The sequence below is a fragment of the Lampetra fluviatilis genome, chromosome 5, assembly GCF_964198595.1.
Source record: "Lampetra fluviatilis chromosome 5, kcLamFluv1.1, whole genome shotgun sequence".
Classification (NCBI taxonomy): domain Eukaryota; kingdom Metazoa; phylum Chordata; class Hyperoartia; order Petromyzontiformes; family Petromyzontidae; genus Lampetra; species Lampetra fluviatilis.
In genome coordinates, this window is record NC_136279.1 from 11,489,768 (window position 1) to 11,502,919 (window position 13,152).

General features: G+C 39.4%; 1 non-coding gene across 1 annotated transcript; it reads left to right on the top strand.

Moving 5' to 3' along the window:
- The first annotated feature begins 3,224 nt into the window (after window positions 1–3,224).
- TRNAR-UCG (transfer RNA arginine (anticodon UCG)) lies at window positions 3,225–3,297 on the top strand. Its single transcript has one exon. It is a non-coding gene; the product is annotated as a tRNA-Arg (tRNA).
- Window positions 3,298–13,152: the final 9,855 nt, after the last annotated feature.

The window sequence follows — 13,152 nt, forward strand, 5'->3', positions numbered from 1 at the left end:
GCGAGTGAAATCTAAAACGTCCCCGACCCTTTACCAACCCACCCTGATCAGGTTGGTGAAGTATGGTCAAGCAATCTCAATGTACAATGATACATCGTGTGGGGAAGCCTTCATCCTGCAGCGGATTGCCAAAGGGGCTGAAAATGAAATGGAAATGAGCACGGCTTTATATGATGAGATTGAGAATGGCTGATAATGATTCGTAGCAGGGCACACACGTCCCGTGTGGCGAGATGCTGGTGCGTCCAGAATGCTTTATTGCCGTTGTCAGACGATGTTCATCTAATCCATGTGAAAACCGTACACAACTCATGTTCTTCGGTTACATTAATTAGCCACACGAGGTTACCCACAAGACGTCGGTGAAAAAGAGCTTAATAGCTCATCGGATTCCTCCGGCATAAAGATTCTGATAAGACAACAGACAAGCAGTGTTTCAACTTGTGGGACGTGATGCCACATCTTTGATGTTTTGCGATTCGCGATTACATTACCGTGTTAATAAGTAGCTTAAGTGATTAAGAATCAAATGTTCATTATGATCATTTATGAATCCCGTAACTATAAACTTTTTTTTTTATTTGACCAGGTAAAGCTATATGGCTAATCATGTGGACATTGATATCAGCCACATACTCTAAATAGTCCAGATGGTTAATGCCATTGATAATGATGATGATTAGCGATTCTGATGTTACTATTACAATGACGGATATAAAGCATTATTTTAATTGATATTTAATTACCCCTAGTGATTTGATTAATGTTGCCGATGTATGATTATTAAAATGTCTGACAATGCTAAGTGATGAAGCAGGAACTGTATATGATTACTAATTGTTAATTATATTTTCAACTATAGTATTGAATAATCATTTCTACAGTAATTGGCATGTAATGAAATCAATAATACTTAACTAAGCCTAAGAATGTCTATTTGGATAAAATTTATATATGGCCGCATGATGATCGACTTCCATTTGAAGGTTGAACTCCCATTTGGAGCGCCTCAGCCCATCATCACTCCGAGGAAGGTAGATAAATAAGCACTACTTTGTGGGAAATCAACCATTACGAGATCGGCCCCTGATAACGTGGAATACTCACGAAGAGCATAGCTCCTGATAACGTGGAATATTGACGCTCCGCATTCGATAAAGCAAGGGAGACACTGATGTTTCAGGATTATGGGCCGTCCATAAACGACGTCACGCACCTGGGGGGGGGGGTCAAACATTTGTGACGATGTGTGACGAGGGGGGGGGGGTTGTTTGAGAAATGTGACGTCACATCAAAATGCGCAACTTTAAATAAATATAGACAACACGTTCTATTTAATTAAATAGACTTTTTTATAAATGTTTTCTACTACAACATCAGAGTGCAGCGCCACATTAAATACGCACTACAATGACAATAGTTTAAAGCGATTTGAAGCATCTTTAATTTTCAAAATGGAAATATGGTTTTGGGGGGGGGAGGGGCAGAGCTTTGTGACGTCATATTTGAGGGGGGGGGTCTGACTTTTTGTGACGCCGTGTGACGAGGTGGGGGGGGGCAAAAATCGTCCAAAATCGCGTGACGTCATTTATGGACGGCCCCTTAGGTGGATTGGGAGCAGCCCTGTCAACCCTCGCTCAAGTAACTGCTGGCAGAAGAGCCTCCACTGGACGGACAGGCTCGTCAGAACTCTCCCCTTGAGGGTCTTTGGCCTACTCGTTGACGTTGATCGGGCCTCTTTGAAAGTGTGTTTTGGGTTAGATCGCGTAAACAATGTGTCGTGAAGCCACCACCACCCGACACAGCCAATTCGTAAGGTTTGTCACCTGAACAAACACGTGCCAATTAGTTGCTACTTCAGCAACATCGGCGTGATGGCAAGTAAACCCCACAACGTGTGCAATTGAGAACGACGTTTCGCAGGCGATGGCAACCAGCTTCGTCGTGCGATTTCACAGGATTGTCAAGGAAATCTTTTTAAATCGAGCAGGACGATGCCATCACTGTCACCTTGTCAGATGCAATGACCGGCGGGCGGTTTAATGCCATCACATACATCACGACGGATGGTGTTCGTCTGAAATAACGCGGTACATTTTTCCAGATGGGTTAATCGCAGTTCATCGCTGTCAGCATATCGGGTGCTCAGGCTAGAGGGAGGGGGTGGGGTTTATTGTATAATCATATAAATGATCATTAGATCGCCTAGTGTGTGGTGTGGGAAAAGGAAGCGGAGGGGATAATTAAAAAAAAACGTGGCCCCCGTTATTTCAACTGCCGCCTCGGCTGACCATTAACAACCATTAACGACCACGTGGTTGTTAATGGTGACCATTAACAACCACGTGGTTAACGACAACCACGTGGTTAACGACAACCACGTGGTTAACGACAACCACGTGGTTAACGACAACCACGTGGTTAACGACAACCACGTGGTTAACGACAACCACGTGGTTAACGACAACCACGTGGTTAACGACAACCACGTGGTTAACGACAACCACGTGGTTAATGTTAATGGTGACCATTAACAACCACGGTAACTTAATGGACATAGTGTTGATAACGTCGGGTGTGGGAAGTTAAAGCGGAGAGGAAGCTGGCAAAAGTTTGTTGAGTAGTTGTGGCCTGTGGCTGTGGGGCTACGTGGTTGGGCAGCAGAGGGCAGTGCGGCAGGAAAAAAAACCCAGAAACAAGTTGTACGTACTTTCTATGCTCCCCACCTTCAAACGCTCCGTGTTGACCAACGTGGTTGAGGTGTGGTCAGATAACCACCCCAACCAGCAGTGGATTGATGGAGGGGTTTGTACGCGAAGTGCCGTTTAGTGATTGAATCATCGATGACGACGACGACGACGTTGATGGGCCATGGCTCAGAGAGGCGGGATTCTATCACAGGGGCCACGATTGCTGCTGCATGGTTTTGTGAAAGAGCTTTAGAGCTCATCGGATCCCTCCAGTATATAAAAAATATAAATATTCCTGTTCTGTTACGAGCAAGGGTTTGGGGGTCCGTATCCTCGCCGAGTCATGTCCCCATGGCCGCCGTGGCTTTGCATTCAAGACAGGGGAAGTCGTGTGCCTTTTGTTGGCATTCGACTGGTGTTTGTTCAAAATGGGGAATACACAAATGCAGTGGTGTAAACGGATGGAGCACACACACCCACACACACCCACACACGTTGATGATATCTAGGGAGAAACGCGCCTGCGCAGAGAGTGGCCGCGTGGCCTAATGGATAAGGCGTCTGACTTCGGATCAGAAGATTGCAGGTTCGAATCCTGCCGTGGTCGGTTTTTATTTTTTTAAATCTTTTTTGTCGTATTTACGCGCAAATATTCGCCCACATGCTCGCTGTATAGTATACCAAATATAAATAAATATTTGTTTCGTTTGAAATTTTTACAACACGCGAACTGTGATCAGCAACTGGAGGCGGCAGTGAGAATTGGTAGATCACCCCACAGGTGAAGCTCCCCTTGCCTAGAGCGTCGAGGAGTTTGCAATACGCTGGCTCGCCAGGAGAAGGCAGTGCAGCAAGTATACCAATCGCCATCTGTTTCCATCTGTACGGATATTGCCCCCCTCGCTCGCGTGGGGGTTTTCTAGGTGCTACGGTTTCTGCAATTGTATAATAAAACGCACTAATTTAAATAGATTTTAAAATGTCTTGAAATAAAAAAAGGCAATGTAGCGGGATCCTCCTAAAAATATATATTTACGACTCGATGTGGCTTCCTATTTATAAAAAAGTTAATTATTCTAAGTAGTTTCACGTGAAAATTTAAATGCAGTGTATTGAACGGCGTGCGTAATTGTATTTGGCATGCACTGGACTCTCCTTCAGTATGGTATATTAGAAAGAAAGACACTTGTAATAAAATAAACAACAAACAAACCCCTGTTTTCTGGATCTGGCAGTCTGTGACACTTTAAATATCCCGTCCGATTAAGCACAGTTAAATGGAAACACGTTATGAATTGTACCAGAGGCGTACTGTAATGAAATAAGGGAGTTGATAAAATTCAGCACAACTCAAAAGTTATGGAAAACGTGAAGCTGGTCTGTGTGATAATGTGGCGTTTTTAAAGTGCTTTAATGTAACATTATTGAATTGCTGCAGATAAGAAATGAGATAGGTATGTATAGAATTGTAAGCCCAGTTTACTGGCAAGCGTACTGGCAAATCCACTATTTTATACTATACCACAGTACGTTTCTAATACTACGGCAGTCAATGCTACAGTATTATGAAAACGATATCCCTGCAGTTTGGTGGACTGAATAATAAAAAGCAGGCTAAGGCAGGCGAGAAAGCCATATTAGTGTGGCATCCACCACTCTGTCCAACAGTTTAGAGGAAAATCATAGCCACTGGTGATACTTTAATTCCATGGCGCTGCCTTCCATCTGTCATTGTCAGTCTCAATATCACTGACACAGCGACACAGACTGAAAAGCTATGATGTGAGGTATTGGAGTACAGTAAGTACTCTAATACATGCTGTGGTACACTGAAATTGTGCAATAATGAAATGCAACTAACTGGAAAATGGTTACCAATGAAATGTTTAATTTCCGGTACAGAACGTTATTTTATATGTCTTTGGTGAGTTTAAATTTTTAGAAAGCATAAGAGTTAAATTGAAAACACCACTCCGTGTAAATGAGCATGGTAATGTTAAATAAACAATGGGTCCATACATATCAATACTGTAGTGTGTCGATTCCACATTGACAATATATAAATTGTGGCATAAATTGATGAGTTCCTGACAAGCGTGTTATTCTGCCTCCTGTTGGCAGTTATACAGCATTACATGGATTTTTATGGACCGTAGGTTATTAAATGCCAAGTAAATGGGATGTTTTCAATTGGTGATTGTATTAATAAAGTATTACATAATGCACGTGGTTTACAAGACCCACCGCATATGCACATTATGCTTAATGTGATCCTTTAGTCATGGATAAATTATGTCATGGACAAAGTGATCTGTTATGCCTTGGCCTTCAATTAATCAAGCCTATAATTCTAAAAATGATTGTGGACAAAGAGAACACTGTTTTGTACTGCACATGACATGATTCGCTTTGGTTGATAAAAAAAAAATATCTTGTGGCCTTGGAATACCACAGAAAAACAGATGTAATCAGAAGATTCATGTCCCTGTAAATATAATGGTAAATATACATTATAACAGTGTGGCTTTTAACACTTTACACAAACTATAGAAACCAAATTTACCTTTAAGCACTTTATCACCTTGAAATTGACAGTAGTTTAACATTGATTGTTTTTTGGCCATGGCTCAATGTTGGGATTTAATGTGAGATGTTAAACACTCCAAATTGCACTAACGTATTCAAACCTGCTTATGTGCGATAATTATAGTTATACCAATGTTTTCATGGCATGAACAATGCTGTCATTGATTTCGATGTAAGGATGAGGTGTATGGCAAAAGATGAGCTGTCAACTATGACCTCCATGTCGGGTTGTGCTTAAATGTGACCCTGGGGGACAATTAACATCACTTTTAGTATCACGTACTTTAGATTTGTATTGTCCCTCACAGTACTTTGCATGCAATACAATATATACTTTTGATCTATGCATGAATGTAAACACATCACTTTGCTTTATATACAGTAGAACCCTTATCCGGTGATCTCGAGCACAAACATCACGGACCCTGTTATCTACGGGATTATGCAAGAATTGACTCCACCTATCCTTCGAAAAAAATGCAGATAATCACAGATAATAGCATGACTTTTCCGATTAACTTCACCTATCCACAAATTTATGGTGCCTATTAGCAAGCCATTTCACATGCGGGATAATTGTAGATAATGGAATAAATACATCGAAAGCAGGAGTTTTGTTGGACCCTACAGCCTCTGGTGAATAAGTCTTGGGTCATAGGTCTGTAGTCAAATGGAGTTCTACTGTATATTGCCAGTAATAATCTGGGTATGCATGTTGTAATCCCTAGGCAGAGGATGTGCGTCCAATGGGGTAGTCTAATTAAAAATAAGAGCAATAAAAAATGGAGAGGGAGCCGATTAACAAGTTCTCTGGGGTCCAAATTGCGTCTTTCGCCTTTGATTGGACACAAGAGCTTAATTGGAATCTATATTTGGCTTATTTGCAGCCACATTTTGGGTGATCTATTTAAAAATTAAGCTCAAGTGGCCAATGAAACTTGGTGTTCAACATGAAAGCTAAACAGAGAAGTTGTGAGCTCACCACCACACCATCCCTTGTGCCTGCTTGATCATTAACCCAGGGCAGCACAAAAGGGAAACATAATGGCCTGGCATATATCTCTTCCCCACAATTACATTTACGCTCTTTTGAAAGGAACTTAAATATGTGGTACCATTGATAGTACATCCTATCATATCAGTACTGTATTGTACTTATCAAGCTAGAGATAGTGTTCACATATTATCCAGAAATGTTGTGTTTTAATGCCCAAAGTATAGTAGAACAATTGGGTGTTCAAGTGGGGTCGGCATTGGCATACAATACTTGCTCGCAAATCTATGTACAATTCACATTAAGACTGGAACCCAAAGAAAAAATGTGAAACCAAATATGCAAAGCCATGAAATGTATAACACCACAAATTGTTACCATTCAAAAATGAGGATAAAATAGTTCAATTAAGTCAGGTGTCATTGTTGCAACACGTTCGTTGTGTAATTTAAAGTAGAACTCCTCTTGTGTGATTTTATTACCCATGACTCATTTTTTACATAAGCTGCATTTAAACATTCCTATTTTCTGTGGCCTTGTTCTATCATCCACAATTAGCAACATAAATTGTTATTTTGTAAGAGGAGTCATGTGGCATAGTCATCCTATTAACTATGATTTTCGTTCAAAAAAAGGCACAAGTGTGGTATAATTTGCATATAACATTGTGGATAATAGGATCCGTGATGTATGTCTGCCACATCACTGGATATTAATGCCCTGTATGGATTAGATATGGAGAGCCTCGGTAACCTCAAAGATTGCACGCGAGCGGTGCACACGTGGTTTTCACGAGACCAAATGCTGCTTAATCCAGAAAAATCGGAGGTTCTGCTGGTTGGCACTCGAGCTCAGGCAAATAAACTTGTGGGTGGATCGGGTGTGGTGGTCGCAGACTTCATAATTTAGTTTTCTACTCATCTAAAGAGCCTCCACACCATACTTGACCAGAATATGTAATTTGATCACCACGTGTAAAATATTTTCAGGTCCTACAATTTTAATATCAAAGCTTTACGACACATTCGGCCACTATTGGGTCGTGACATCGCCAACACGGTGGCATATAGCATAGTATCGTCAAGGCTCAATTATCGCAACTTATAAATATATGGGACGTCTGACAAAAACATTACCAAGCTGCAGCGTGTACAACATTATTTGGCAGGTGTCCTGACCATATGCGTCCAGTGCTCGCCGAGCTGCATTGGCTTCTGGTTGACGAATGAATACATTATAAAGTAGCACTCGTTACACACAAAGTGCTTGCCAAAAGTGAACCACAATACCTTGCAGATCTCGTCAAGGAGCTTGAATCATCACGTGAATTCCGGTCATCTTCGCAGTGGCTTTTGGTTAGCCATTGAACAATGACGGTGACTGCATCGTGCACTTTCAGATGCGCTTCTGCCCCTGTCTGGAACGCTCGTCCTTCCAATATTATGAGCTATGCACTTTTAAATCTATATTAAAAAAACAAATTGCTTTAGAACCACTTTTTGTGTTGAGTTGTCCTTCCCCGAAACCTTTGATTAGCGTGGTTGGCTACATACGGTGCGAAAGAAGTTCAACATACATACATGTATGCCCATATAGCAACACGGTAATTAAATAAACGAGTCAGCCCCATGTCTATGCCGAATGCAGAATACCTCATCATAAAAACACAGCAAAACATAGACTGACATAAATAATTGAGTTTTAATCATAAATAGGTGAAATAAAATGTTTGCAGCTCCAGTATTATGTTGTAACACACTTGCATTAAGTACCCTCATAAAACTAGGTCAACACCATAAATAATAACCATAAATAATATCACTTCAGTAAATTATGCATTCTGTTGCACATGTCCAAAATACCACTACTAAGATTGTGTGCAGATTAGTATATTCCGACGTACAGTGATTATCTTGTCCTAATTATCACATGGTTATTTTACAAGTCTCTAAAACTGAATATGGCTATGTAATTAAACTGACTAGGATATTATAATGACCGTAATGAGGCAAAATTATAACTATAATGACTACTTTAATGAGCCAAGAATATCTGTCTGTGTGTAACGTGCGTGACGTCACTCCGTATACCCCCCCCCCCCATCATTAATATTCATGAGCGGGTGGATTTTTACACTCACGCAGAAGGTTGAGCGAAAAGACATTTTTTTTCGCAAATTCACTTTAAGTTTGACGTTTTATAATTGAAAGTGAATCTAATAAATAATTCTACGCAGCAACAAAGTGGATTTGGTGTCTTTATTTATTTCTTCAGCACTTGAGACAAAAGGTAAGTCTATTTTATGCGTCTACATTATGGTAAAATAGACATTTATCGGTGATTTTCCAGATATTGTATCAAATTGAAATTTATTTCAACCCCATCGATCGAAAGCAGAAGAGAATAAAGTATCAGAGCAGTGAATATGAACAAATTGAAGGTCAGTTATGTACAGCGCTATAGTGACATGAAGTGAGGTGTTTTATGACTTCGTTTTGTGCAAGAATCACTGCCATTAATACAGTGCTACAGTGAACTGCAGTGAAGTGTTTTATGTCTTCGTTTTTGTGCCAGATTCACTGCCATTAAATTTACACAAGATACAATTAGACGGACAAACAAGCTAGTCAAAAAGAGTTTGGGACATTTTAAGGTCGACACAAACATGATTGGGAATATTTTTTTTAAATGTATAGTACCGTACATATTATAAATGTACAAAACTACAGTGTCCACATTTCATGTAATGCATGTATATACGTATTTATTGCAAACATGTAAATGACAATAAAATATATACACCAAATGCATTGCCCAAATGTTGATATAGTATGTGGAACAGTGGTAAATGCAGGAAACAAGTTTTAACAACAAAAAAGTACATTGTACATGTATTCATACATACCCTGGATTTAACAATGGATGTATAGCAACTATGATCACAAGAACAACACTGTTATATGTTTCTTCGTATGTGTGAAGTTAATTGACACACAAGGCAGTCCTAAATTAAACTCTGCGGGAAGTGTCGTATTGACGTAGTTTGTCAAATTTAACAGGCAACGTGCTGTTCCAGTACATTACTTACTATTTCACTTTTGGTCAATGTTCTCGTGTAAAATAAGACACGATCACACAAGGGATTTACACTGTCAAAGGATTTCACAGTGTCTTTAACTTACCCACTACAACGGTTTGAAAACGTTGGTTAATTCCTGAAGACATTTGGCAGTGGCAGCAATCAATGTGTTCATTCCAAGCAAACTGGCATGGTGACCAAAGGTCACGTGCACACTAGTCTATCCAGCCAACACACCTACAACAGCTATAACTACTTTTAGGAATGCAATTGTTTTATTTTAATATAAAGGATAGATGATGGTTAGTATATGTATTACATATACATGGCACAAACACATTTTTTTATAAAGTTGTTGCCACTCATTCGGATCGTTACACGGTGCAGTATTTCATCTTTTATAATCACAGTACCATTGGGTTCTCTAGTACCAAATTGGAATATGCCTGTTCTCATCAGATCTCAGAAGCTAAGCAGCATTCAGCTTAGATAGTGCCAGGATGGGTGGCTGTGAAGCATAAAAAAGGTGTTGGTAGACTACTGAAGGGCAATGTTAGCAGATGACAGTGAACCAAAATTTAATTGCACTGGATTGTATACCAACGTGTATGCTCTCCACCGTTAACTAGCACAGACCAACATGGTGCAGTATGGCAACGTAACATTTACCATACATTTTCAGTCCATGTCTCGTACTCCATGGCCTCGTGGGTGTCATATAGAGAAACTGTTCCCACTGAGGGAATGTAAATTGAGCAGGGAGATACTTAGATGTCATTTTCCCACATTTCAATTGTATGATTTTCTATTACTGGGCTCACTACTGCTCTTGAAATGCATGTGTGTGTGTGTGTGAGGACAGGATTTCCACGTGCACATAATGTATGAAGGAAAATTGTGATTTGCTTATGCTGTGCTATGTCCTACATGTCTGTTAGGAGTGACAGTTATTGGTAAGTACCCTCCATCATGAAACCTGAAATTGGTCGGGATTGTTTGAAAAACAAGTGTAATTGAAAATATGGTGTTTGTATGTTTATCCATTTTAATTATGTCTGCTAGCATTACAATAATATCTTGTCACTCGCCAATGTTGACAGCATATCGTGGGGTTGCGTGTACTGTGCTATTAATCACTTGGCGATGAGCCGAGAAGCATTTCAGGCTCTACAATAATTGATGTAATTAGCAGGATGCTAATTTTCATAGGATCCATAATGAAAACCACACCTGGCCATCGTTAATTAAGCACTGCATCTGGTGCTTTTTGCAAATAAAAGACATGCAGCTACTCTGTTTTCAATAACGAAGAGCCACACTGGACACCCAGTTATACTTTCCCAAAGCATACTACTTAGCGTATTATAATTACCACTAAGGTTTGGTATCAATGCATGTCTGCCGCAAATGTGTGATGTTTATTCAACTTCACCTTTGTATTGGTTGTTTTGGAGGACACTACACTACCTCCAGAAATCGTGCCACTCTTAAATTAAAATAATTTAAGCTAGATTTTTTTTTCCAACACACTTTATCGGCTTTATCAAAACAGGCACGAGCGACCAAGGGCTTTTGCTTTTTGTATTATTATTATACCCATCGGGACTGGAATACTCCATTCCACTTTCCAATTAAAATTATTTGCCCACATTAAATGCATGTTGTGGTGACTGTTATCATGACATTCCATTGTGAATTGCCAGACCTTGCCTGTTTTGACAGTAGTATTTTTTTTCATAAGCTTAACTAGTTCATGCTCTCCCTATACAGTCAATGAAGGCTTTGTAAATGTCTTGAATACAAGTGTTTGGTTTGATATAAGTGCCTTTGACCGTGCCTGTGTGGTTTTTTTGTCCATTCACGAAAGCTGTACTGTAGCATACTTCATCACGAAGGAATGTTCTCATCCTATGGTTTTCCTTGTCTATAAGTACAGAACTATGTTATGGTTATTACATCACCTTGACAACAAAAAAATACAGAGTAACAGGCGTGTATTCATTCATCATATAATATCTCCCAGAGTAACGCAATCTAATCTGACAAGCCAGGGCAAGCCTTACACTCTATGGCCTTAAATATTGAAAAGAAAATGTGAACTCCTTCCCTTTGCTATATTTGTACGTATGTGTTAAAATATACAAACGTATTACATTACCATTGTTAAATTGTGGAGTATTCAAATTTCCTCCGTTGGCTTCCAATCCACCGTTAGTCTCGACCACTGGCCATCATCTCTGAGAGCTGCATGTCTTGCCCAAGCATACTTACTGTTCTTAAAATTTTGAATACAGTAATGTCTTTTATTTTTTAAGACTGGCCCCTGCAATTTTCATGTGGACTTTTTACAACCAACTGAACATTTGCTCAAGGAAATTAGTACTTCCCCACAATTCTTTGAGTAGGGAGACACATTGGCTTTTAATCATTTTGATATGTATCATACTTAAACGAGCTTATTGTCAAATAAGTCCTCACACTTGTGACAAGAGCCACACAAATTATTAAAGAGGAATTTGTAACCTGTTGAAAACAAAATAATGAATAACACCATGAAATCCAGCTTTAAGGCACCCTGTAATTTTGGCTTCAGGACATTTTTTTTTACACTGGCCTCTATGTGGTAAGCTCAAAGTTAATTAAACAGTTATTGACAAACATGTCCCTTAGGCAAAGGGTGCTGCCGGTGACTTGGCATGAGGGCACTGAGCTTTGGAACACATTCAGCTTTGTGAAGGCAATGGCCGGTTGTTTTGTGCCGGAGTGCATCCGTCAGCCTGACATATGGCTGGTGCTAAAGGAACTTTTTGACAAAAGCGTCTCCACCATTGGCGCTCATCAGCCTCTACTATTTACATCAATCAGTGTAGGATTATTGTCGTGTGGAGAATGTGCATTACATTTTATTTTACATCTGCATACAGAAAACATAAAATGTCACTGGTATTGGGCTACTATCTCAATGCTAAAAAAATACGCGCAAATTTACTAAATTAGAATTACATATCAACGCTACTAAGAAAACTTTGCGTAACCCCAGACTCAAGTCAGATTTTCCCGGATAAACAAGCATAGTGATAATAATGATGCACTGAAATATCAAAGATGTACCAACAAGCAGTGCTGCCATGAAATACTGGAGCATTAAACCAGCGAGCTTCAGATGCATTCCTCGTTTTCCCATTTGCTAAAAGATTAATGGACAATGATATAAAGAGGAATCACATAAAGTGTCAACTATAGAGCATGCATTTCGACAGTTACATTCAATTAATTCAGTTTAATTATAGGGATTTGAACTGTTTTCCATTTTATAAGATATTTTGGGCTGTCTGCCATACAAGAAGAGCTAAGACTGTAATTGTGATTTCCAGTAATGTTAGCCCCAGAGAGATGTGGCTTTTTTTGTACCTTATTGAGTTGTCAGTAGTTGGCATTATATGTGATGTGGTATTAAGTATTTTCACTTAACATTTTATGATTTCTGAAGATGCTTCTGTTTAAATATTTTGAGCCCATTTAACTACACATTCATAATAGATTTTTTTTTATCTGTATATTCGAATGTGTTATTGCATCTTTACCATTTATACTGCCACAACAAATTATCTTTACAGGTGCACATTTCAATATTGTTTGACAAAGACTATGTCATGAACATTTTTTTAAATTAGATGTCATTGTGTTAAAATATTAGGAATTACCGATGGCTTGTATGCAGTATTCCACATTTCCTGAAATCTGAAAATGTGTCGACACTATAAGGTGTGTCTTCCAATTCTCCCTGTCCTCATTCGATTCGG